Below are 22,637 nucleotides of genomic sequence, written 5' to 3'. Positions count from 1 at the left end.
TTTGCTACAGACTATTTCCCTCTATTACTTTTAATGAGAGCTAAACTCCAAAATGCACATTGGGACAATAATATTTGAGATAGTAGGAACTCTTTGTACAGCTCCTAAATTCTAGACACCAGGTTGCAATTAAAATGATTGCTTTCGTATTATTAATAGCTCACCAGTAGTTTAAGGCTGTTAGCAGGTAGGAGACCAATTGGTACTATTCGCTGCACAACTGACTGAAAAGCAGCGCTGTCCTTGAAGGAGCTAAGCTAACAACCTGAACCCACAATGCTCAAACGAGTTTGAAAAATGAGAGAAGTGTAAAAAGGTGAAAGGAGCTGTGTTAAAATGCATTGCTGTGGAGGCAACCTGGCTGGGTTGCCAGAGTCAGTTAAATGTTAGTAAATGCTGCCTAAGTATTCTGTGTTTTTTTTTTTTTTGCTGTGGGTGCTTTTTTTTTTTTTTAATTTCTAAAATTGTAGTATGGGGAGGGCAGATGGGAAAGGAAGCGGAGGCCTCTAATGAGTGATGACTTAAAAGTAACGGGCACAAAAAGTACTGCAAGTACAGCAGTCTTTTGTTCCTCCTTTTCTCCCCATATGTTTTTTCCTGAAATCATGCTGGGATTGTCTGAAATCTGTTCCTGAAGCCTAGCTGTGGCAATTCTCACGCATGCCTTGAAATTCTCATGTGACAGAATATGAAGGCTTCAGTGGCTGAACAAAAAGCGGGTGACAGAGTTCTTGTACGATGTCCATTTCCCCGTTCAGGCACCTGGCCTGCTCAGTACAATTGGGAAAGACAAGTGGCAAGTCATTGCTTTCTGTTCAGCCTGTGCATGCTAACTTTGTTTTTCACGTGGAAGCAGTTTTGTACTTCTTATCATGTTTGTCATTCTGCCATGTGTCTTTTTCTGTTAGAGGCTTTTTTCTTTTTCTTTTTTCTTTTTTTTTGAGGTGAGGGTACCAGAATTGCACTTGATATTCAAGAAGCAGATGCACCAGGAATTCATACAGTGACATAGTCATACTTTCCTTTCTAAAGAAGTCTGAACTTCTGATTTTTTTGACTGCTATTGAGCAGTGAGGTGATGTATTCATAGAACTAGCTATTATAACTTCAAGATGCGTTTCCTAAATTGTGCAAACTGGTTCAGAACTCCGTACTCTATGTGGAAAGTTAGTGTTGCTTTTCTCGGATAGCCAGATTGTAGTTGTCAGCACTGAAATTTATCTTACATTTTATCATGAGGCTGCTTAGTGTCATGATGTCTTTAAGTTTGTTTTTTTTCCTAGTAATTATTATCCTAACAAATTCCATTTTTATCAGAAATCTTCATTTCACCACTCCACCGTCTTTCCAGATCATTTCTGAATAAACTATAGCCTTAATGCATATCCCTGTGAGACTCCACTGATGGTCTTCTTCCACTGAGAAAACTCATCCTTTAGTCTAATCTTTGATTCTTGTATCTAATGAGTTATTTATCTCTGTGAGGTCCTTCCTTGCCTGTAGTCCACAGCTGTTTAGTTTATTTAAGAGCCTTTGATGAGAGATCACCTTAAATGTCTGAAGTTTATGGAAGCTTGGGGTGAATTGGAAATACAGGGAAAATTTCTTAGCTTGATCTCTGTTATTCGTCTGTTTTTTTGATGCCTTCAAAGAATTCCAGCAGATTTAGGAGGCTCAGATTCCTTTTTGCAAAAGCCGTGTTTACTTTTCCTTAATGTGTTAAATTTATTCATGTATACGCTAATTCTGTTCTTTACTAGAGCTCCCACCAATATGACCAGTATGGACATTAGACTTAGTGTTCTGTGGTTTCTTGAATCGCCGATGGATTTATTTTTAAAAACTCATTTCTTACTAGTTACCTTCCAGTCCTTTGATAATCGCAGCAATTTTCAGGGAAAGGTTACATACTATAGGTATTAGCTCAGACGATTCATATTTAACATTCTGTAAAAATCTTATATGAATATCATCTGCTTCCAGTGATACTCTGTTACTCGTTTTGTCTGGTTTGTGGGCTACTCTTAACAATGTTTTAAAATCAAGACAAGCCTTCTATGAATCTCTTATAAACAAGATGCTGGTCTCTGAGTTTCTCAGGATCCTCCAGGTGAATAGAGATTTAAAAAAAAGAAAGTTTTGTATTTTTTGTTATGACATTATCGTTTCTAAGTGCTTCCTTCATATCTATATAGCCCACTGGCTCCTGTAAGCGTCTTGCTCTTGATGTGTTCAAGGAGGATTTATTACAATTTTTTTATTTCTTCAGCAAACTGTTTCTAAACTCTTTTTTTCAGTCTGCGTTATTGTGCTTTTACCTTTAGTCTGCCAGAATTTATGTTCTTTTTAGTTTTCCTTTTTCAGACACAACTTCAGCTTTTTGCAGGGTACCTTTTAACTTCCAACAGCCTCCCTGATCCTGCTGTTTTATGATGCTAGCTTTTTGTTTTTCCTCTCAAGTCTTTCTTGACAGGCTATATGCATTTGCTTTGAGCCTCCAATATAGAATCCTAAAATAGTCTACCTGCCATCTGAAAACGTTTTACCTTTCTGGCTGCCACTCTGAGCATTTTTTTATTATTATTTTTATTTTTTACAAATTTCCTCATTTTTTGAATTCCCCTTCTCTGGAATCAACCACAACCACTGCATTTGCTAACATTTATTTATTTATTTATTTTTCTCCAGAGTGTGCAGTCATGAATGAGATGAAAGGATTAAGTGTGTTGGCCTAGCCCGGTGTCTGGGAAGGATGGAAAGATCAGCCACTACAATTTCACCCTTAAGTGTGAACAGGTAAGGAAGTGGATTGCTGGGGCTGGAGGCTGCAAGAATTCATAGAATCATAGAAAGAATTGTATGAATTGTGGGCTTGGGTTGGAAGGGACCTTAAAGATCGTCTAACTCCAACCCCCCTGCCATGGGCAGGGATGCCACCTATTATGTCCTGTTGGCCAAGGCCCCATCCAGCCTGGCCTTGAGCACCTCCAGGGATGGGGCATCCACAACATCACTTGGCAACCTGTGCTAGTGCCTCACCAACCTTACAGTGAAGAATTTCCTCCTAATGTCTAGTCTAAATCTATCCTCTTTTAGTTTAAGACCATTCCCCCTTATCCTATCATTATCTACCCGAGTTAAGAGTCCTTCTCCATCTTTTTTATAAGACCCTTTTGAGTACTGAAAGGCTGCAAAGAGGTCACCCCGGAGCCTTCTCTTCTCCGGGCTGAACATCCCCAGCTCTCTCAGCCTTTCTTTGTAGGAGAGGTGCTCCAGCCTCTGATCATCTTTGTAGCCCTTCTCTGGACTCACTCGAACAGGTCCACATCTTTCTTGTGCTCCTGCTCTGGAACATCAGCTTCCTTCTCCCACCTACAACAATTAAAATTCCAGCGAACTGGAAAAAAAGCCATCTGGGCTGATTTGTTACCACACCACTGAAGTCGCACACTAACTATCCGGAGTGTTCTGGAGTGGAGGCTGTTTCCACTATGCTGGTGAGAACCAGAATGAGGTAGCAGAGAGTCACGCAGACAATGTCCAATTCTCCCATGAACTGACATACGAGTGAGCTGGTGTGCCAAGAAGTCTGGAAGGACAGTATGTGAACACAAGTAGTCCGTCACTGGGATAATGTCAGAGAAGCTAGGGCTTGGATTACGTCATGACTTTGGTTTGCAGATAACAAAATCCTGGATAAGGCCTGACAGCGAAAGGAGGAAGACCGCAGGTGGCAGAGGCTGGTATGCTAGCTGATTCTTTTTGGGTCTCTCCAATTGCACCTTGCAGTGAGCAGTAGCTGCTTACTAACAGCTCCGAAGCTGCTCTGGAACTGGCGGGGGACAAGCAGTCTTTGCCAAGCAGGTGCCGCACATCAGCGTGTGACTAAAGCTTGCTTACCAGTGAAAAGCATTTGCTTGGAGGTTGAAAGGCACCACCACTCAGCTGCTGCGAAATACATTTAAAGCCAGGGTGAACCAAACAACACCAGTTACAGTGCCACTGCTGACTAGCATTGACTGCTTAGCAACAGGGAGAGTGATATGGATACAGATGAATTGACTGTTTTCTGAGCAAGCTGGGTAGGAGCAGAAGTAATTAGCTGCTAGCTGATGAAAAGGCATGCTTAATTATTAGTATAATTATAGATATAATAGACCAGGAATTATTCAGTAAAAGTAGGAAAACCAATACATTACAAAGAAGGTAATCAGAATGGAAGAGAAAATGACAGCAGTGTGAATTCTTGAGAAGAAGATGTAAAGAATTAAGATGATAAACCTGGAATCTTTTGGATTTCCACCCTCTGACGTTATCTACTCAGTTTAACAATGGTGTAAGGATATACAGAGCTAGCAAGGCGTGTGGCTTGCATTATATCTGTCTTTATGTACTGTTGATTTAACTGATTGTATGCCAGTGAAGTTGAGCTATATTTTCATAAATTTCAGAACCTGCACAATTTTGTGAGGGTCTTTGTTCTCCTGCCGGCAATATTATAGCACAACCACTTAATTTGGTCAGACCTGTGGGATGCTGAGCTATAGCTGGTTCTGATCAGTATTGGTAATTGATTATAATTTAGATAAGGCAGCAATGCTTTCCCTTGGCATCTGAAGTAAGTAATTGCTCCTAAGAAGCAGTCATGTCAGTCAGCTGCTCTGCCTGTTTTCTGTGCAGTGGCAGAGACATTAGTAATACATTCTTGAAATAGGATGTGTAATCACTGAAATGGATAATCTGGATAAAATTTCAAATACATATCTTCTGCTGTCAGAATGTAGATGTTGCTGGTTCTGTTCTTGTACTGGGGAGTAGGCCAGATACTCATGGCAGCAGCCGTGGTCTGGTGTCTTCTATCAGAACCTGGAACTGAGAGGCATCAGATTATGACAATGTTAGAAAAAAAATGCAGATGCTATAGATGACGGAGGAATGGGAGACTGTCACCAGCTGCTCTAATCTGGCCTCTATGAGAATGAAAGTAGTAGTGCCAAATGCTTATAAACCCTTTTACCCACTGCACTGGTTAGAAAGGAAAATTAAGATACAAAGATTTTATTGAACTACTATTTGAGGACTAATTATTAAAATGGCTTTTGATTAATGAGTTGCAAGTCCAGCTGGTTTGACAAATAGCATTTTGATAAGGAATTTGTAAGATGGATAGTCTTAAGATGGTGAGTTGAAGGTATCACGCCGTAACCCTAATGATGATGTTAATGCAGAAATGATGTAAATGTGCATGAGCAATTACTGTATCACTAGGGTACATCAGGACAAATTGAGTACAGACAAACTCTAATCAGCATCAGCTGAGCGCAGAATCATTGAAGAATGAAGCTGGAAGAAATCTCAGCAGATCACTTAGTCCGTCTCCTTCCACAACAGAATCGGATCTGCTTACAACATTCTCGGCATATGAAGAACTGTTGTTTATCTTCCATTTTGTGGCAGACATTTGTCTGCTACAGGACTGTTACTGCACCTATCCTGACTCTGTCCTGACTTAATCAGGACTGTTATTGCCTCTCTCCTCAGTCTTCTCTCTTCTGAGCACCTCCTGTTCTCGGTCTTTTGATTCAGGTCATGTTTTCCAGACCTCTAACCTTTGTTGTTATTCTTGCTGCTTGGCCTGTCAACCTTTTTTGAGGAGCAGTACCCAAGACTGGACATGCCTCTGCACTGAGGCGTTACTAATATTGAGTACAGCAAAAGAACCTGCAAGATGTCTTGCAGGTAATTCTTCTGTTAATGTATCTGTGCAGTGTTTTCTCATCGCTCAAGAGGATGACCCCTGTTCAGCTTGTGATCTATCAGAACCTTCAGATTTTTTTTTTCAGACTGCTTTCTGCCCATCTGATGTCTGTCTTGTATTTGTGCACCGTACTCCTGCCTAAGTTAAAATGCTACGCTTATTACAATTGAGATGACTCCTATTTTTATAGACAACTTGTCCAAGTTGTCAAAAGTTTTTAATACTTCTGTCCCCCATGTGTGTGTAGCCAGTCTTCACAGATTTAATCTTGGCAGATTTAATAAACACACAGTCCATTTCCTCATCCAGGCTATCAATAAAATATTGAATGGAACTGATGAACAGCTGAGTAGCCATTCCGTTTGTACTTTAAATTTCACGGTGAACCATTGGAAACTGCTCTCAGAGTGTGGATTCCAACCAGATTTGTGTCATGTCCTCCACCTGGGCATTCTTGTACTAGCATCTCATGTTGGATGAAGTTAGAAGTCTCAGTAGCATTGAGGTATGTGGTATCTGCTGCTTCTTCCCTATCTGCAAGATCTTACCCTTCAGAGAGGAAAATTAGACAGAATCTGCTTGATTTCTTCACAAGGAGCTCATGTTGACAAGTACTCATCTCCTTATTAGTTTCCATGTGCTTAGAAATCATTCAGATGGTTCTTGTGTTTTTCTTTTCCTAGAAATTAAATCTCTCGGTACCTTAGTTACTCTGCTTGACTTGCAGAATATAACTGCTAGTGGTTCAAGTTGCTTGAAATGTAAGAATTTTGAGGACAGTTGTGACGACAATGATACAGACTTCTCACCAGTAGAAACCCTGTGCCAAATGTGAAATTCCTGTGCTGAAGCACAGAGACACAAAAGGTTCTTGAGAGAATGGTGAAAGGAGTGTTTTAGTAACAAAAAAAAATCATTTGGAGAAATTATTGTGCAAATTCGGTTTAACTTGAAAAAGAAATTTCAGGTTAGCTTGGGAGTATTCTGAACAGTTTGAAATACAAGTCTGAACAGTCTTGTAGAAATATGATCAGGGTCATGCAAAAGAAGTTGGGAAACCTTAAATTTAGGCTGTGCTAACTTCTTTGCGTATATCAGATTGGTAGTGAACATCTAAGAAAATAGAAATAGAGATTAGACTAAATTTCATAACCTTTTAACCCAGAAAGCCTGGATCTCTTCAGTAAAGTGTTTTCTGAACTCTAATATATGCTCAGTGTTGACACGGGCTTATTCACAGAAGAGGATGACCTTTGCACAGCTCAATGGTAAGTGTGTGTGTGATGAGTTTTAGTATCTTCTGTTCAGTGCACCTACCTGACTGTAGGTTTGATCTGACCAAAACAAAGTATTAGGCTTTGTCTCGAAGCACTTCTGCTGGAGTGTTTGATACTGTGCACACAGGAAGTGTATACACATCTACATGAACGCTCCAGTATATCAGTCAAACAAGAAATGTGCATTGCGTTGGTATGAACCCTTTGCTGGATTTCAGAAACTTATTTTGCCTGAATTTAGTATTCTAAAGGTCAAAAAACATCCCCCAGCAAACTCTTCATTCTTCATTAACGAGTGTTATGGTCAGTACCATTTCTCTGTGCATTTTGTTATGTAGAATTATCATGGTTGTGCCTTGAAACGTTTGGAATATGTAACTGCTGGCAGAGGAGGGAAATCTGAAGTGTCATTCAAGTCCCAGAATATAGGCAGATGCATTCCATTTTGGGGACAGGAATTTTGAAGTGTGTGGGGGACCTGCTATGACTCTATCCTCTTTTGTCCCTTTTTTCACGATCTTCAGCAGTATAGATTCCCATCTACTTCCCAGTTTTTTAAGCTTGAGAAGCTGCAGAAGTACTTTAGAAATCACTGGTGTGTGAAAATTGTTCTTGCGTTCTGGCATCCTTTGGTTTTGTGTGTGCCCTCCACAGGCAGGTACTCAGTGTGAGGCTGGAAATGTTCTTGGTGATGAAGCTGAGACACACGGGAATTTACTGAGGGCAGGGGTGAAAAGTGAATCAGTATGGATTTTGTAACAGAGAGGTGAGTCATTTTTTTAATAGTGAGGACTTCTGCATATTACCTCTAGGTGAGTTCTATTACAAGGCAGCTGTTAACATATTGCTGTGAATTGGCTTGGAAAAAAATTAAAATTGCAAAAGCACACAAATTTTAGATAGACAGAAATAATCATGACAATAAAAATGGTTGAAAGAACAGAGCTACAGCAACAAGGTATCATTTCTTAAATAAATGGGTAGCTAGGAGAGGGTGTAGGGAGACATGCTGCTTGGAGATCACAGAGGCACCTAGGCTTGACAGTTTCTATGACTGCATGAAACTGAGAAACACAGCCAAACCCCCGCTCTCTCCTAGCGTGTTATACTGCACAGCAATCAGGTTTAGTAACACATTGCTGAGAGAGACTCCCACTATTTAGTATTCATTATAGATGGCATTTTTCAGATTGCAGCACAGCAGTGTAAACAAGTGGTGCTGGAGGAAGAGTGGAGAACAGCATTTCTCCAAGTTCTTATTTATTTGTTGTTGATATTCACTGAGCTACACAAACTTGTGGTACCGCCAATTTTGGGAAAGGAAAGTAACTCTCAAAACACCAGCATTTTCCAGCACTCTTGCAGGAGACCAACACTGCAGGAGGCAAAACACAGTTCCTGCAGGTGGACATGCATGTGGCTTCCTTGTGAGGCTGAAACATCTGGTACATCTCGTTCTGTGAGTTGTTGTGGAGCTGCAGGCCTGCCTGGGTGCTGCCAGCTGCCTGATCTGTATTCCCATTTACACCATGCTTTGTACCCCTTGTCTGCATGAGGAAGGAGCCTGTCCCTGCAGATGGGGTGCTACTGTGCTGGACATCCACAGCTGCGAGCAGAAAGCTTCCTGGACAGGCTGGTATTCTGAGGGCGACCAGTATCCGCAGGATACTGAGTCTGACCAGCTGCTGACGTGTCCAACTCTGGGACAACGCCAGCTGATGCCATAGCACCCAAAGAGCTATGCCCCCTGTGTGCTTGCCCTGCTTTGCAGGGAGAGGTGCACGGCCACTCTGCATCCCATGGAGGTTTGCCCACTCTTAGCTGTGTTTTGTTTGTTTGTTTTGGGGGTTTTTTGTTTGTTTGTTTGTTTTCTGACACCATTTTTTTTTCCAGGTCAGCTGGACACCAGCCACTCAGAAAGCAACACAGCTTTGCTGTCATCCATAAATCATTAATTCCTGTAGGCCACAAGGGTGCAGTCCTCTCTATCCTTCCCTCTCCAGCTGGAGGTGTTCTGTTTCCTCCAAAGTGTCTCCGCTTTTGAAACACCTCGGTGGATGGATACCTATCTTTTTTTTTTTCTTTTTTTTTTTTTTGAGCATTAATGACAGATTGTCTTAAGGAGGGGGGGTATTTGATTACTCCCACAACTACTTCACAGTAATACTTAACTTAAAACTGGGATCTGCTCAAAAGTGTGTGAGCTTCCTAAAAGGAAATTAAAAGCAGCTGTTATAAGCATGCAGAAGATGAGAAACTAGATGAAAATATCCTATTTGAAGCTCAGAGCAATATATCACTAAGTGGAATAATTCTGCAAGGGACCAAAAAGACAATATTCGAACAGTCAAGTAGAAGAGAGTATTCAAAATCTGGGAGTTCTGAGCAAATAAAGAAACTATTAAAAACAAAACAAAACAAAAAATACCAACACACACACAAAACACCAGAAGCCACCAACACAAAACATAAACTGTTGAGCTAAACCTGAAGGGCAGTCAAGGGAAAACTTTAAAGAAAAACTCAGTAAAGGAATAATAAAAACTGCTAGTAAAAATATTTTCAAAATTACCAGAATCAGGTACTTTTCCAGAGGTTTGTGATTTACTGTAAGAGAGGAAAAGTACTGAAAAGCAAACCTTTGTTGGTGCTCACTGTGGTTGAGATAAGTTACTCTCCTGTGAGAGCCAAACTTATGGGGACAAGTGTAAGGAACTGTCTCAAATTAAATGATGTTAAAATGCATTTTAGGACTAATTGATAAGATGAAGAGTCAGAAAGTGCCCAGACCATATGGTATTCACTCAAGAGCTCCGAAGGAAAACAAATATGCAATTATGGAGCTACTATAGTTTGTAACCTGTCACTTAAATCAGTCTCCCTGCAGGAAGGATGGAAGATGGTAAATGTGACAACAGTCTCCGAGAAGGTCCCCAGGAGTGAAGTGGAGAACTGCAGACCGTCACATTGGAGTCTCTACTGAGCAAGTGAGTGAAAATTATAAGAATAAAATGCACAAATGGATAAAACCTGATGTATTAGGGAAAGCTTTTCTAGTGAGAAACCACAATTTACAAAACCATTGTGAAATCCATTGTAAGGCTACTAAAGATGCAGGTAGGATGATGTAGTTACACCAGCATGAGAAATGCTCTGGTGGATCAGACTAGTGGTCCATTTGCCTGGACTGCCCACCTCTCATACCTATGGCCACAATTGTATAAGCCTTACTCATATTCCCCTCGTTGTCTTCTCTCCAAACTGAGAAGCCCTTTTAATGTCTCTTCTAAAGCAAGAACTAGGAATCAATTTAATCTGGCTTATGTTTCTTCACAAAACTTGTAATTAAGCTGTAAAATCCTTTGCTGTGGGTTATTATGGGTGCTCAAAGTTTACTTGTGCTCTGGGGGTAGCAGGAAAAGTTAATGGGGAGAAATTAAGTTAAAGCATAACCTGTTAAATAGTAAAACCAAAGACAGCAGCTCAAAAAATCCAAAGGCACGTTGGGAAACGGAATAATGTTCCAAGAAAGCATCGCTGTATTCTCAGTGTGTTCTTAAACTCATTCTTCAGGCATTTGTATTGAAAGCCAGGCACTGTAGTAGGGGAACCTTCAGTCTGACCCAGAGCAGGCTTTCTTGTGCTTTGTTATGTTCTGTCAAAAGAAAATGAAATGTAGCTGTGCATGTAAACACTTCTGATGGTAATGGTGAACACTGAACTCATCTCCCCACTATACAAGCAAGCGATGAATTTTTATTTGAATGCTAATGAAGATCTCACCAAGATGCTGCTAGGTCTCATCTAGCAATATAGAGAGAAAAGCTACATGGTGGAAGTGAGCAAAGGATCTTTATGAAAGCATGAAAATGTATTGTGAATATTGATGTCGTTAGCCACTCACAGGTCAAAAGTATACTTAAATCTACTGACGTAATTTGAAATAGGTAACTAAGTATTAAGAAGAACATTTTCATACAATGAATCCATCTGTTATGCTCTAAAGGGAAAAGCTGTTATTTCATATGTCCCCTTAACTCCAAACAATCCAGGCTTTATAGTCAAAAAACAGATCTTCCTACAGTGATCTAATATATCCTAGATCTCTTTTGGTTTTTGGATCAGAGCTGAGGCAAGCTTCTTTTACAAATTTGTGCTGCAGTCTACTAAAAGAGCTGTTCCCTGCCAGGAGAATATTACATACAGTTCTGAGAAAAATGAACAGAGTCAGCTTGTTTGAGAGCTAACTGATGCTTACTCACAACACTGATAAGCCTGACATTTACTGAGAAGTGCCACAATTTTCAGTCCAATGAAAAATCCCAAGAGGATGGTTTGTGGTTTTTGGTTTTTTTTTTTTTTCAGTGATGCTTCACATTCTATTGACTCAGGATAAGCTGGAGTTTTCTGAAGTATTTTAGTCAAAAAAAATAATGGAGCCCAACTCCTCCGCTTGAATTACATACAGATGTACTAGTCTTCCTTGGCACATTTGTTAATGATTGTGGTATGTTTAATGATGCTCTACAAGTCGTCTGTGCCTTATGTGTCATATTTCATTCCTGTAGTGTATTAAAAGCACTTACATGAGAGTTCTTGGTGACTTGATTGCAATTACAAAAATTATACTCGGAATGATGTCACTGAGCACCTTTACATAAAAGCTAAAACTTGTAGTGAGATACCTGTTTGTGATAGTAGGCAGTGTTCTGGCTCTTATTCTAGTCTCTGCATCTTAGTCTGTGATTTGGCTTTATGTAGCATCCATAATACATGGCCATATAGGATTCTTCTGGAATAAGCCCTGCGTGAAAAAGACTGTCAAAAGGCTTTCAAATGTTCAAGTAGATTATGTTAAGCATTTCCCTTTTGATCATTATTATAAAGATGTTTTCAAATAATTCTAAAATTTTAGTGATGCAAAACTTTCATTACAGACACTGTGATAATTGGCTCCTACAATATCATGTTCCTTATCTAGGAATTCCATTATTCTATTTTTAATTATCATTTTGATCAACTTTCAATGTGCAGAGCTGTTTCGCTGGCTCATGTTATATCCTTTTAAAATAGGCAAGTAACCCAAATAGTGGCTGAGAATTTTCTGACAAAATTAATTTTCGGGAAAAAATATTCTTATTTATCAAAACCTGAACTTTTCGTGGGAACATATGTTCCAGATGTCAAAAGTTTCAAAATCCATCACTTCAGGGGCTAGTTTGTTCCCAAATTTAATCATCAATGCTGTTAAAAAAAAAAAAAAGAAAAAAAAAAAGCGTGTTTCATTTCTGGTTTGAATCACTTTCATTTTTCAGCCCTTAGTCTTTCTTCTGTCTCTGCTAGATTAAAAAGTGTTGGTTGATATTTTCCCCTTGTGAAGGTATTTATTGAATCACCCCACAATTGAGCTGTTTAAGTTTCTCAGTTACATGTTCTTCTCTTCTCATATGCTTCTTATGGCTCTTTTCTGCCCCCAATCTAATCTTTCAATAGCTTTAAATGTGAACATCAGAATTAGATATAATAGTGGTTTCAGTGGTGCTGTACCCGGAGGTTGAGCTGATTCCTTACTTCTAATCACTTCTCCCGTTTTATCACGCTTTTACCTTGAGCATTTGTGGTGAGTTCCTTGTCCACTAAGACCACCTAAGTCATAACCATTGTACTCAAGACACAATTTTCTGTTCTGTAAGAGCAGCCCATATTCTCTGTTGGTCCATCAACTGACTGCCTTTTCATGAAAATACTCCCTTCATATCTTGCATAATATTTAAGCAGAGAGCAGCCTCTCTTCTTGAATGTTCTGGATCTAGTAGTTCTGAAAAGCAGTCATGCTGTGTTTCTGTAAATTTGTTCTCTAACCTTTTATTCCTTTGTAACATTATGTTGATTTATTTATGAATAATAGAGGTCCTCATGTTTAGTATTTCACCTCTCAGCATTAAGCATTTAGTCTTCTTTCTCTGGTGACTGATGAGATAACCCTACATATATTTACATTCTTACAGCTCAGTCGGTACAGCCAGTTTCAGTCTATAGCCTTTTCCATTAAAAATTTTAGTTTTGCTAGATTTCTTACAACATTTTTTTTTAATAAAATAAATTATTTCACTTTTATGACTTATACTTTCTTTTGCATAGCTTATGACCATGCACTACGGTATAACATCAGTTTTGTCATTGTATTTTACTGTGTTCTGCTGTGTCGAGATCTGATTTTATTACCTGTGTTAACCTAGCTTTTTATTATTAGTAGTGGTATTAGTATTGATTTATATACACACATTTATAATTCTTAATTAGGGGGGCACCTTTGTTTAACGTCTTAGTCTGATGTCATCCTGATATAATACAATTCCACTTATGAACTGTTCTGTGCTAAGCTTTTTCTCTGAAGTAGCTGGATACACAAAGTATTTTTGTTTTACCAACCCTTAGCAATCTGTTTGCCTTAGCTCATGACAGATTTCCCCCAGCTCCCACTTAATTAAACACATCATATATATTTTGCTTGTGGAAAGTCTGATTTTGCTTTTGACTTTTGATGGAGACCCTCACCTCCGGATAGTGTTGCCTTCTCCTCAGCCTAATTGGAGTTGTGTGTATAACTGGAAGGATTTCAGAGAAACTGTCAACAGTACCCTAGGGCTAAATCTTCTAGCCAGCAGACTGGCTTTGCCTTCCAGGATCCTTAGCTTGCATTTCCCTTTAAAATTTGTGACATGTAGTAGGACCTCATGCTCCTCCCCAGCACTTTCTAGCATCCACATAGGTGTCTCATAAAAGACCCCTTCATGTTCTGCCTACAAGTCAGCAAATCTCTGTCATTGCATCCATGGCTGCTGTTGCTCCTGGTATTTAAATTTATATCAGTGCAGTAGACAAAACGTTCTCAACTAAAAATGCATTTTGAAATACAGCCTTCCTAGCGTTGTCAGCTTGCTTTTCCTCAGCTGGAAGGCAGCTTCCTGCTAGGATGTGCTGTGCTGAATGTGCATTGTGAGAGGAGCCTGAGCCTCCTTGAAGGGGAGATAAGAGCAGCTAATCTGAGCTTGGCCTACTCCCTGATGTCCTTTTAGACTGTGTTTGTGTATTATATTTGTTCTCTCTTTGCTCCTCCAGATCAGAAGCTCTGGCCTCAAACCGCTCTGGGTATGTGATGCGATAGCCAGGTGTGCAAGGAAGACAGTAGCTGAAGCAATTGCTGAAGCATTAGTGACTATCCTGGAAGTTCTCGGAAGTGCAGGTAAGATCACTGAGCACTATACAAGGACAAACAGTTTACATTTTTGAGAAAGAGAAACCAGAAACCAGGGAATTAGAGACCACTCTTCCCAGAAGTGAGTCTGAAAAAAATATTACACGATCAATTTAAAGCAAATAGAAGATAAAAAGGAAAAAAAAGATATAGATTTACCAGGAATAAATCATGCGATCTCACTGTAATTTCCTTCTTTGAGAAAATAATGTCTAGTAGATGAAGAGGAGGCAGCAGATGGGACATATTTTGCTTTAGGAAAGCTTTTGAAACTGTTCCACATGATTCCCTCGGAAGCAGACTAAAGAAATATGGTCTATAACAGCGTGCCCAGTATTTCTGGCTGGGTGAGACACTTACCTTCTTTCTGTATAAGGGAGAGACCATATGTTGCAGCCCTTCCTCTAACACATAACTGTATTGTGAAAGCATAGAAAAGCCAGTGCTTCCTGGGGCAATGAGATTTATTGCGTATGTGCAGACAGATCCACATGCTGCCGCGAGCAGAGGCCCTAAGTGGGCTCCCAGCAAAGATGGCCTGTGGCGTATTCAAAATAGTCCACCCAGTGGGGAGCCCTCCTCTCTGTAGACTCTAGTCCAGATCCACAAAAGAGTGAGGGCATCCGTGGCCAAGTTAATTGTCTTGGCAGGGAGGATGCTGTTCATAGCTTGAGGTTCATCGTTTAGAAGGTATGTGGTACTACTGTCGTGTGGGTGGCAATGGTGCACTGTCAGACTGAGAAGTGGTTTTGACTTTAGTCCTGCTGAGGTATGTCCTGGGTCTTGATCTATCCAGTGTCTTAATTAATAGCTTATATAATTTAACAAAGAACTCACTCATAGAATTTGTGGATAAAACAAGATGCACTCTGAAAGTCAGGGTCAAACTTCTAATGATCTTGAGAAACTGGAGAGCATGATCCGCAGATAAACTATGAAATAAAGAGACAAATGCTATGTGTCACATTGATGAAGGAGCAAATAAATACCAAAATATAAAAAGGGGATAACTGACTGAGGTTAAAGCATGCTATGGCAAGATATGGGAATTAGAGAAAATCAAAAATAAAACATGAGTGATTGATCACACAAGTCTTATACTGGAGGTATTAACAAAATATATTATTAAAATCTAGGAGTAAGTCTCATTTTCTGCAGTGCTGTTGAGGCCTTTCCTGGACCTCTGTATCCACATTTAGCGCTGGAGAGAACTGGTGTTGTGAATCATATGGATACCAACGGCAGAAGAATGAGTGGGAAAGAAATTCTGAAAGTGGAATCACGGTGTTATAAATTGTCCCAGTACCAGACAAGCAGATTCTCAGTTGTTGGTGAGATAGTTTTTACAAGAGAGAGAGGCTATATAAATCAATGTGAAACTAGATTGTAAGGTTTCAACATTCAAAAGCAATGAGGTATTTTTATAGTTGACAGTTGTGAAAACTCACTAAATAAGCAACAACACATGGTTCAAGATGGCAGCTCCTCTTCTAGAGAAATAAGCAAATTCTTGTAATTTAGAAAAAATGAAAGAACTAAAATCAATAACATTGAGGAAGGAAATAGCAAAGAATGGTCTCAGCAATTAAAGTCCAAGCTAAGCAGGCGCCATGAAGAATGGGCAACTAATCAATAAAAAATATAGAAATATACCTATACAAATACTGTGAGTCCGAAGCCCTAAATGAGGTGAACTAGAATGTCTGGTTTTAAGGGAGGTTATTGACATAATTAATGCCTCAGAAACTTGGCAGAAGGGTGGGAAGCTGTAATAGGGAACAAATGTAGAGGAAGGATGGAAAGGGGCACATTAGTGGTGAAGCAGTGGAGAGTATGAGGAATTGTCCCTAAATGAAGTTTCAGTAGGGGACATTTTGGAACAAATCAATAAAATGAACAGTAAGAAGGCACCAAGATAAGATGATACTCAGTCTAGAGTTCTGAAAGACCTCTAACACTAGATTGAGAGAAAGCTAAATGTAGCATGAAGAGTGTCATTTAAATAGACCACATTGCAAGAAGAATGGAAAGTGGCAAATGTGTCTTCAGCCTTGAGAAAAAGGACTCCAGGACTAATGTGGAAAACCATAGATCAGGAGATCTCACTTCCAAACTGAGTAAGTGGGTACAAACTACAATAATAAAGAAGAGAATCAGTAGACAATTTCATAAATGTGATTTATTTGGAAAAAGTCATTACAGTTCTTGCAGAAGGAGACCATGTTTCATAAATCTATTTGAAATCTTTGAAGATGTCAACAAGCTTGTAGGTAAGGCTGATCTAGTTGATGTAGTATGTAAGGACTTCCAAACAAATGTCAATAAGTCTTTCTGCAAAGACTCTTAAAGTAGTTATGCTGAGATAATAAGGTGTTCTCTTGTAGGTAAATAAGACAGAGACAAAATGGGACAAAAAGTGGGAGAAAAGATTAATGTTCTCACTGGAAGGAGCACTATGGTTTAGTCATGCAACTGTTAGAGTTAGGCCCTGTGCTTTTTAATATCCTTAAATGGTTTGGAAAGGAAGGTGAATATTGCTGTGACAAGGTTTGTGAATGATACAAAAAGAACTGAGATAGGCAAATTTAACCCTGAGAAGAGAGGCAGTTGGTTCTCGTGGTAGTGAGTGACTGTGTCAGAAATGGCATGTGAATGTCAATGTTAATAAATGCAAAGTAGTTTGTCTGGGAATATACATATTCAATCATGTATTATTCAGTTAGGGATTGAACATTAAGTTATTATCACTCAGAAATAGAATTGCTGCAGGATAGCTCTATGAAAGCACTGATGCAATGACCAGCAGCAATCAAAAATTCAAACTGAATGACAAATTTTTAGAAAAGGAAAAAAGGAGAAGAAAAACATGATTATATGATTATGTCACTATATAAATGTTTGGCAAACCCACATATTGATTAATATGTGCAGTTCTGTTCATCCTGTCTCATAAAGGATAAAATAGAGCTAAAAATGATGGGTGGGAGTTATTTAGCTCAGAGATCTAGACACCTAAATTTAGGTTTCTATCTGTAGGTGTCAATCTATGAGGTAGATATCCAAACTCCACCACTAAATCAAAGTGTTTTAATCTGAATTCCACCCACAGAGAGTATATAAGAAAGACAGAATGGTTTTCATATCAGGACAGAGAAAATAGTTAGACATGGGACAGAGATCTTGAAATCTTCTACCTAGATAGGAAACAATGAAGAGGAGATAGCTATTATTTTTCAGAATAGGAGAAGTAAAGGATATCCGATGAAATTATTAGGCATCAGGTCTAAACCAGAAAGTTATACTTTCTCATATAACATATTATTAAATTGTAGAACTTATTGCCGGAGGCTGTTGTGTAGGTCAAAAGTATAAATGAATTAAAAATTTCTGGAAGGCTGATGGGAAGCCGGTGTCCTGCCAAACAGAATTATAAAGGCTCATTCAACTGTCAGAAGCAATAGAGGCCCTGACCTTCCTGTTCCAGGTAGAGGTACATGGGAAGGTCTCTGATGCAGCTAGGTAGGACAATGAAGGCAGTTGCTAGGTCAGAACAGAGACCAGGAGTGAGAAACTAGTCCGCACCACAGCAACATCTCTTCTTGTGGTCACTGGGACACCATGAAGGGGCATCCACAACTTGTGTCTCAGGAATAGAAAGTGTGGGGTACCCAGCCTAGGCTTTGGGGGGAGGAGGGAGAAAGGAACGTGCTGCTTGAAATCTTGTGCAGAAATTTTAAAAAACAAGGTAGGCTAATGATAGACGTAGAACTAGCCATTGGCATAGGTAATGTCCAGAACTTGGAAACAAGAAGCAGTGTTCATAGTTCATGGTCATCAGCACCTCGGAGTTGACTGAGTCAAGAAAATACTACAAGCTTACCAGCAGTACTGCACTTCCCAGCGCTTGCAGCTGGTTACTGTCCTGCCTGGGGTTTGAAACTGAGGTACTAGATTTCAGGTACTGCATCTGGTTTTTACTGGAGCAATGCTCCTGTGGTTTTTGAAGACTCGAATTGCTAACAACCACATTCAGCTCAGCTTATCTTGCTTGGTCCAGGCTCCCTGGGTTTCACAGTTGGCACTGAAATTGCAGATAGGATCCTGAATGCAATCAATAATGACCTGCACGTGGTCACTTTGAATGGATTGTCTCAGAGGAGTAGCCAACAAGATATGCACAACTGTGGAGAGTAAGCCTGGAGAACATCCTCAGCTCTCTGATATGGGTAAGAAAAATCTAGGTTGTACTGAATTATGAACGTGACTTCTACTGTAGATAAATTTAGTTTAGTATAAAGCTGTGTGTAGTGGTCCCAAACTCTCATCTTTCAATCCTGCTTTCATTTTCCTTTATTGTTTGGATGTATTTTCATCATTCATTCTGTGCTGTAGGAAGAAAAAAAAATGTTTCTATTTTGAGTTACTCAGCTGGCTGTCCCCAGGGTATTTCCAAGTGGCCCTTAAATGAGTGGAGGTATTTTTCTGGTGTGCTTAGGCAGCCATGAACTTGGCTCCACAGACCTCAGAAGGACTTTCCAGACGTACTCTGGAAAGCAGTATTGCTCATCTACAGAGTGCAAACTCAAAGAATGATGACTTAATTAGAGTGGTAGCAATACTTAAAAGCAAAATTTGAATCTAGCACAGCTATCTTTAAAATACACTTCAGTATTACATATGAAGCCTCTAATATTAGAAGTGGAAACAGTTAAATGGGGGTAAATATGATGGTGGCTTTTGTATCCTTTGGTGTAAAGCATACTGAGCTGCAGCATGGCAAAAACAATTAGTACTTTTGAGGTCTTTTTAATAAAGGTCATTTGCTTAAAGTGAAACTTGCTGTAAGAACGTGCAGGCTTTGGTAGGAGTTGCTGTTGCTGATTCAAGTTGTGGCATCCTGTGCCTGAACAACCCAAGGGCCTGAGCCTCATGTCCACGAGCCTGGTAGAACACTGCAGCCTCCCACTCCGACATGAAATCCCTGCTTTATTACACACCTCAAAGACCGTGATTACAAGTGCGCTTCTTCCAGTGCCAGTATGTGACGTAAGGAGTTCCTTCCCCTTTCTGTCCCAATACTGATGTACTGTCACAACTGTGGGGCTGTCACAGGAGCTTCTTACGCTGGCACAGCCTCTGAAAGGAAAAGATTTGTAATTACATGCAAAAAAGAGTGCTCTGAGTAATCTGTGAGCTTTGGTATGCATATGTATATTGTTCGGTCTCTGGATAGGGATGATCTGCTTTACATGAGCGCTTGTCACCAGGGCAGGACTTGGAGCTTACTGCCTGATACTTTGTTTGAATGCTGTGACCGCAGGACTGTTCATTTCTTGCCTTTTTTTGACCTAGAAAATATTTACTTATTTTTTGCAAATCAGAACTGCTGACCCTGGAAAAAATTAATAAGGTATTTTGGTGCCTGTCAGGGAGTTGCCAATGGAAATCGGGGTCAAAATGGTATCATGGTTCTGGACTTAATTAGATAGGCATCTTTTTTGGGGGCAAGTTACTGTAAAGACGGGACATTGGGGAATTTTCTACATTTAGTTAAGAAGGAAACAGCTTTAAGATTTGTTTCTCCACTTCCTAGGAAATAAGTTATCTACATGGCTTTGGATTGTTCAGCCAAATGTCTCTTTTTTCACGGTATGTTTCACAACATATTTGTTACATCCAGACATAGAATGTTAGAATTAATCAAAACTGAAACATTTGTAGAGAAAGCCATTTCACGTCCATCTTTGTCATGAAACTGGATGCTCTGATAGGGATTAGAGGTTGTTACACTAATGACTTAGATTTTTGTCTTGTTGCCAGAACAGTTTCCCAATTTAGAACCTTTTCTTCTGATTAATATTTGTATTCCTCCCACAATTCCTCTTCTTATAGGAATTCGTACTGGGAATTATTCCAGACCTACATAATGTCTCTGAAATCTTTTTATCCCTCTGTTTGCTGATCAGTGGAAAGGATTTTAATGCCAGGTTAGGTAATCGAGATAAATCCTAACTTCATCTAACTTTATCCCTCAACTATGTCTTGGATATTCTAGAAACATTTTTTGTGATCCATAAATAAATTCACATAGGATTTTGATTAATCTTTTTTTTTTTGCTCTTATTTTTCCAGTGAAGCCTCATTACATTAAATGTGAGATCAAACAGAGTGTATTACAACTTCCACTATTCAATTTGCACTAGTTTGTTCAGTGCAACACTTTTTGGGGAGGTTGAAAACATCAGTAAGCTCCAAAGAGAAAGTTTTGTGCACAGATTGGCATATATAATATATTTTGGTACTATCCTGAAGCAGGGATGGTTTCTACCTAATAATGTTTTTTAGCCCCACTCACTCAGTTATATTAATGGGCTCACATAGCAATGTAAAGTGTACACTGATTTAATTCACTTCACTTCTAACTGTAACTTCTTACAAAGAAGAGGAAGTTATGCCTGTTTAGAGCAGTTCTCTTGCAGGCACTTGGAGCCAGCAAAGACATGGGTGCCTGCGCATGTTGCGAGAGGTAGGGCTCCTGGCTCTGAGCACTGCATCGCAGCACTGCAGTCCTGCAGGCTGATTCCCTGAGTTTCTGTGTGCCCGCGTTTTGGAACATTTCATGGCCACAAGCCAGCCACTTCTCATGCACTGGGAGAAGTATGAACCTAAGGAAAAGCTTCACAAAAAAACTATATCCCAGCTAGAAAACTATCCGACATTGTATGTAGGCAGTAACAGGGAACAAGGCTTGAGCTGGTATCTTTTTAGCCTTTTTCTTTCAATACTCCTATCCTGAAACCTTCTGCTGAAGTTAACCCAGAAGTCAGAGCTTCCTTACCAAGAAGAAAACTTTGGTTTGAGTGACTGCCAAGTGACAACTTGGTACTTCAGAGCCATCAGGTTAAATGAGCCCAGGAAAGGTGGTAGCTTCAGTTCGTTAGGAAAACTGGACTCCATGTTACCCTTGACAGTCCTAACGATAGATAGGATGGAAAAAAACCCTCCCTTGCTTTGACCCGGAGTTGCTCTTTCCTCTGATGGTTCATTGATTCCCTTTGCTTCCCTTCTCATTTAACAGATTTTATAAGTTGGGCATTTACAGATCTGCTGCTATTAACATTCAGTGTTAGTGGACCCGAGAGCTTCTTTGCCAACTATTCTGGAGCTTCTGAGCCTGCTGATTTAAAAATGTTCATTGCTGATAGATTCTAACATCTTTCTCAGTTACTAATAGACTGGAAAGTATTTCATCATCTTCAAGCAATGAAAGCAAATCATCCTTCTTTCCAAATACTGAATAAAAGTCTGTTTGAACACTTCTGCATTTTCTGCATAATCCTTCACAATTCTACTGTCTGCACTGAGCAGTGACCCTGTACTGTTGCTAGGATTTCTTTTGCAAACACAACTTTCTTGTACTAAGCTCTGTCAGCCATGGATTTTATTCTGAGGTTTCTTTGTTTCGTGCTTCTGTTCATGTAGGTCAGGAGTTTTCCTGGCTATTGATTTACAACGAGTTATATGCAGTACTAGTGTGTGACATTTCTGTCTTTGTTTTTCTTTTCTGATATCACTACCAAACTTTTAGCATGTGAGTCAATTGTTTTAAAATTACGTGCTGAGTGTCTGACTCAGTCTGCTAATTTTTGCCCCCCCCCCCCCCCCCCCCCCCCCCCCCCCCCCCCCCCTTTTTAAAGTGCCAGGTTAAATGCTAAGTGGATTGGGAAAAATGTACCATTTCTCTGGTGTTTAAATACGTACATATATCTTTGTATTATATATTTAATAATATGTACATATACCCCCCAGTAGCAGTCCAATATAGTCCACTTTTGACAAGCTGGAGTCTTTTAATATTTGAAGTATGGACTTTAAATTTAGCAAAGGAGTAACCCTGGTGAACGATTCTGGTGCCTTTCTCTTTTTTCCTTTTGTATCTGACATGTCACAAGTCTCTCATTGTGTTAGTTTACGTGTTCAGCTGAGACTTGCCAGTGTTCAGCGATGTATTCCGCGGAGACCTTGTCCAACAACAAGCACCACTCCTGTCTTCAGGCACAAGCAGGATTTTACCTGCAATGCACAGCAGAGGAGCCAGCACGTGCTGGCAGACCTCAGAAGCAATGCAGGTAGGAGGATGTAGAAGGTAAATAATTGTGAAGTAGGAAGAGGAGAAAAAATAGCTGGATACACAGAGGTGGGGCCAGGGAAAGTCTACAGGGTAGAGGTGGAAAGATCAGTGCTCGTTCTATTGTGTTCCCTGTGAAGAATGTGGAACAGAGCCCAGCACCACGCAGTGCCTCCCATGCAGATCTGGCAGCAAATACGTGAAACCACCAGCACA

The 22,637-nt window shown here is 39.8% G+C and overlaps 1 long non-coding RNA gene across 17 annotated transcripts in view; it reads left to right on the top strand.

Annotated features, from left to right (window-relative positions):
* LOC106034377 (uncharacterized) overlaps positions 1 to 22,637 on the top strand; it is a 54,866-nt gene that overhangs the window by 5,045 nt on the left and 27,184 nt on the right. For 7 of the 17 annotated variants that reach the window (XR_010824981.1, XR_010824987.1, XR_010824990.1 and 4 more), the window contains exons 3-6: positions 2,689 to 2,796; positions 6,068 to 6,263; positions 6,924 to 10,022; positions 14,158 to 14,281. This is a non-coding gene — a long non-coding RNA (uncharacterized lncRNA). Of the gene's footprint in view, positions 1 to 2,688; positions 2,797 to 6,067; positions 6,264 to 6,923; positions 10,023 to 14,157; positions 14,282 to 18,350; positions 18,520 to 22,261; positions 22,440 to 22,637 lie in introns of all 17 variants that reach the window. The other 10 variants (XR_010824992.1, XR_010824986.1, XR_010824993.1 and 7 more) reach the window with 3 other exon arrangements.

This window comes from Anser cygnoides, chromosome 14, assembly GCF_040182565.1.
Source record: "Anser cygnoides isolate HZ-2024a breed goose chromosome 14, Taihu_goose_T2T_genome, whole genome shotgun sequence".
Taxonomy (NCBI): Eukaryota; Metazoa; Chordata; class Aves; order Anseriformes; family Anatidae; genus Anser; species Anser cygnoides.
Note: the sequence above shows the minus strand (reverse complement) of the source record. Positions and strands in the feature narration are given on the sequence as shown.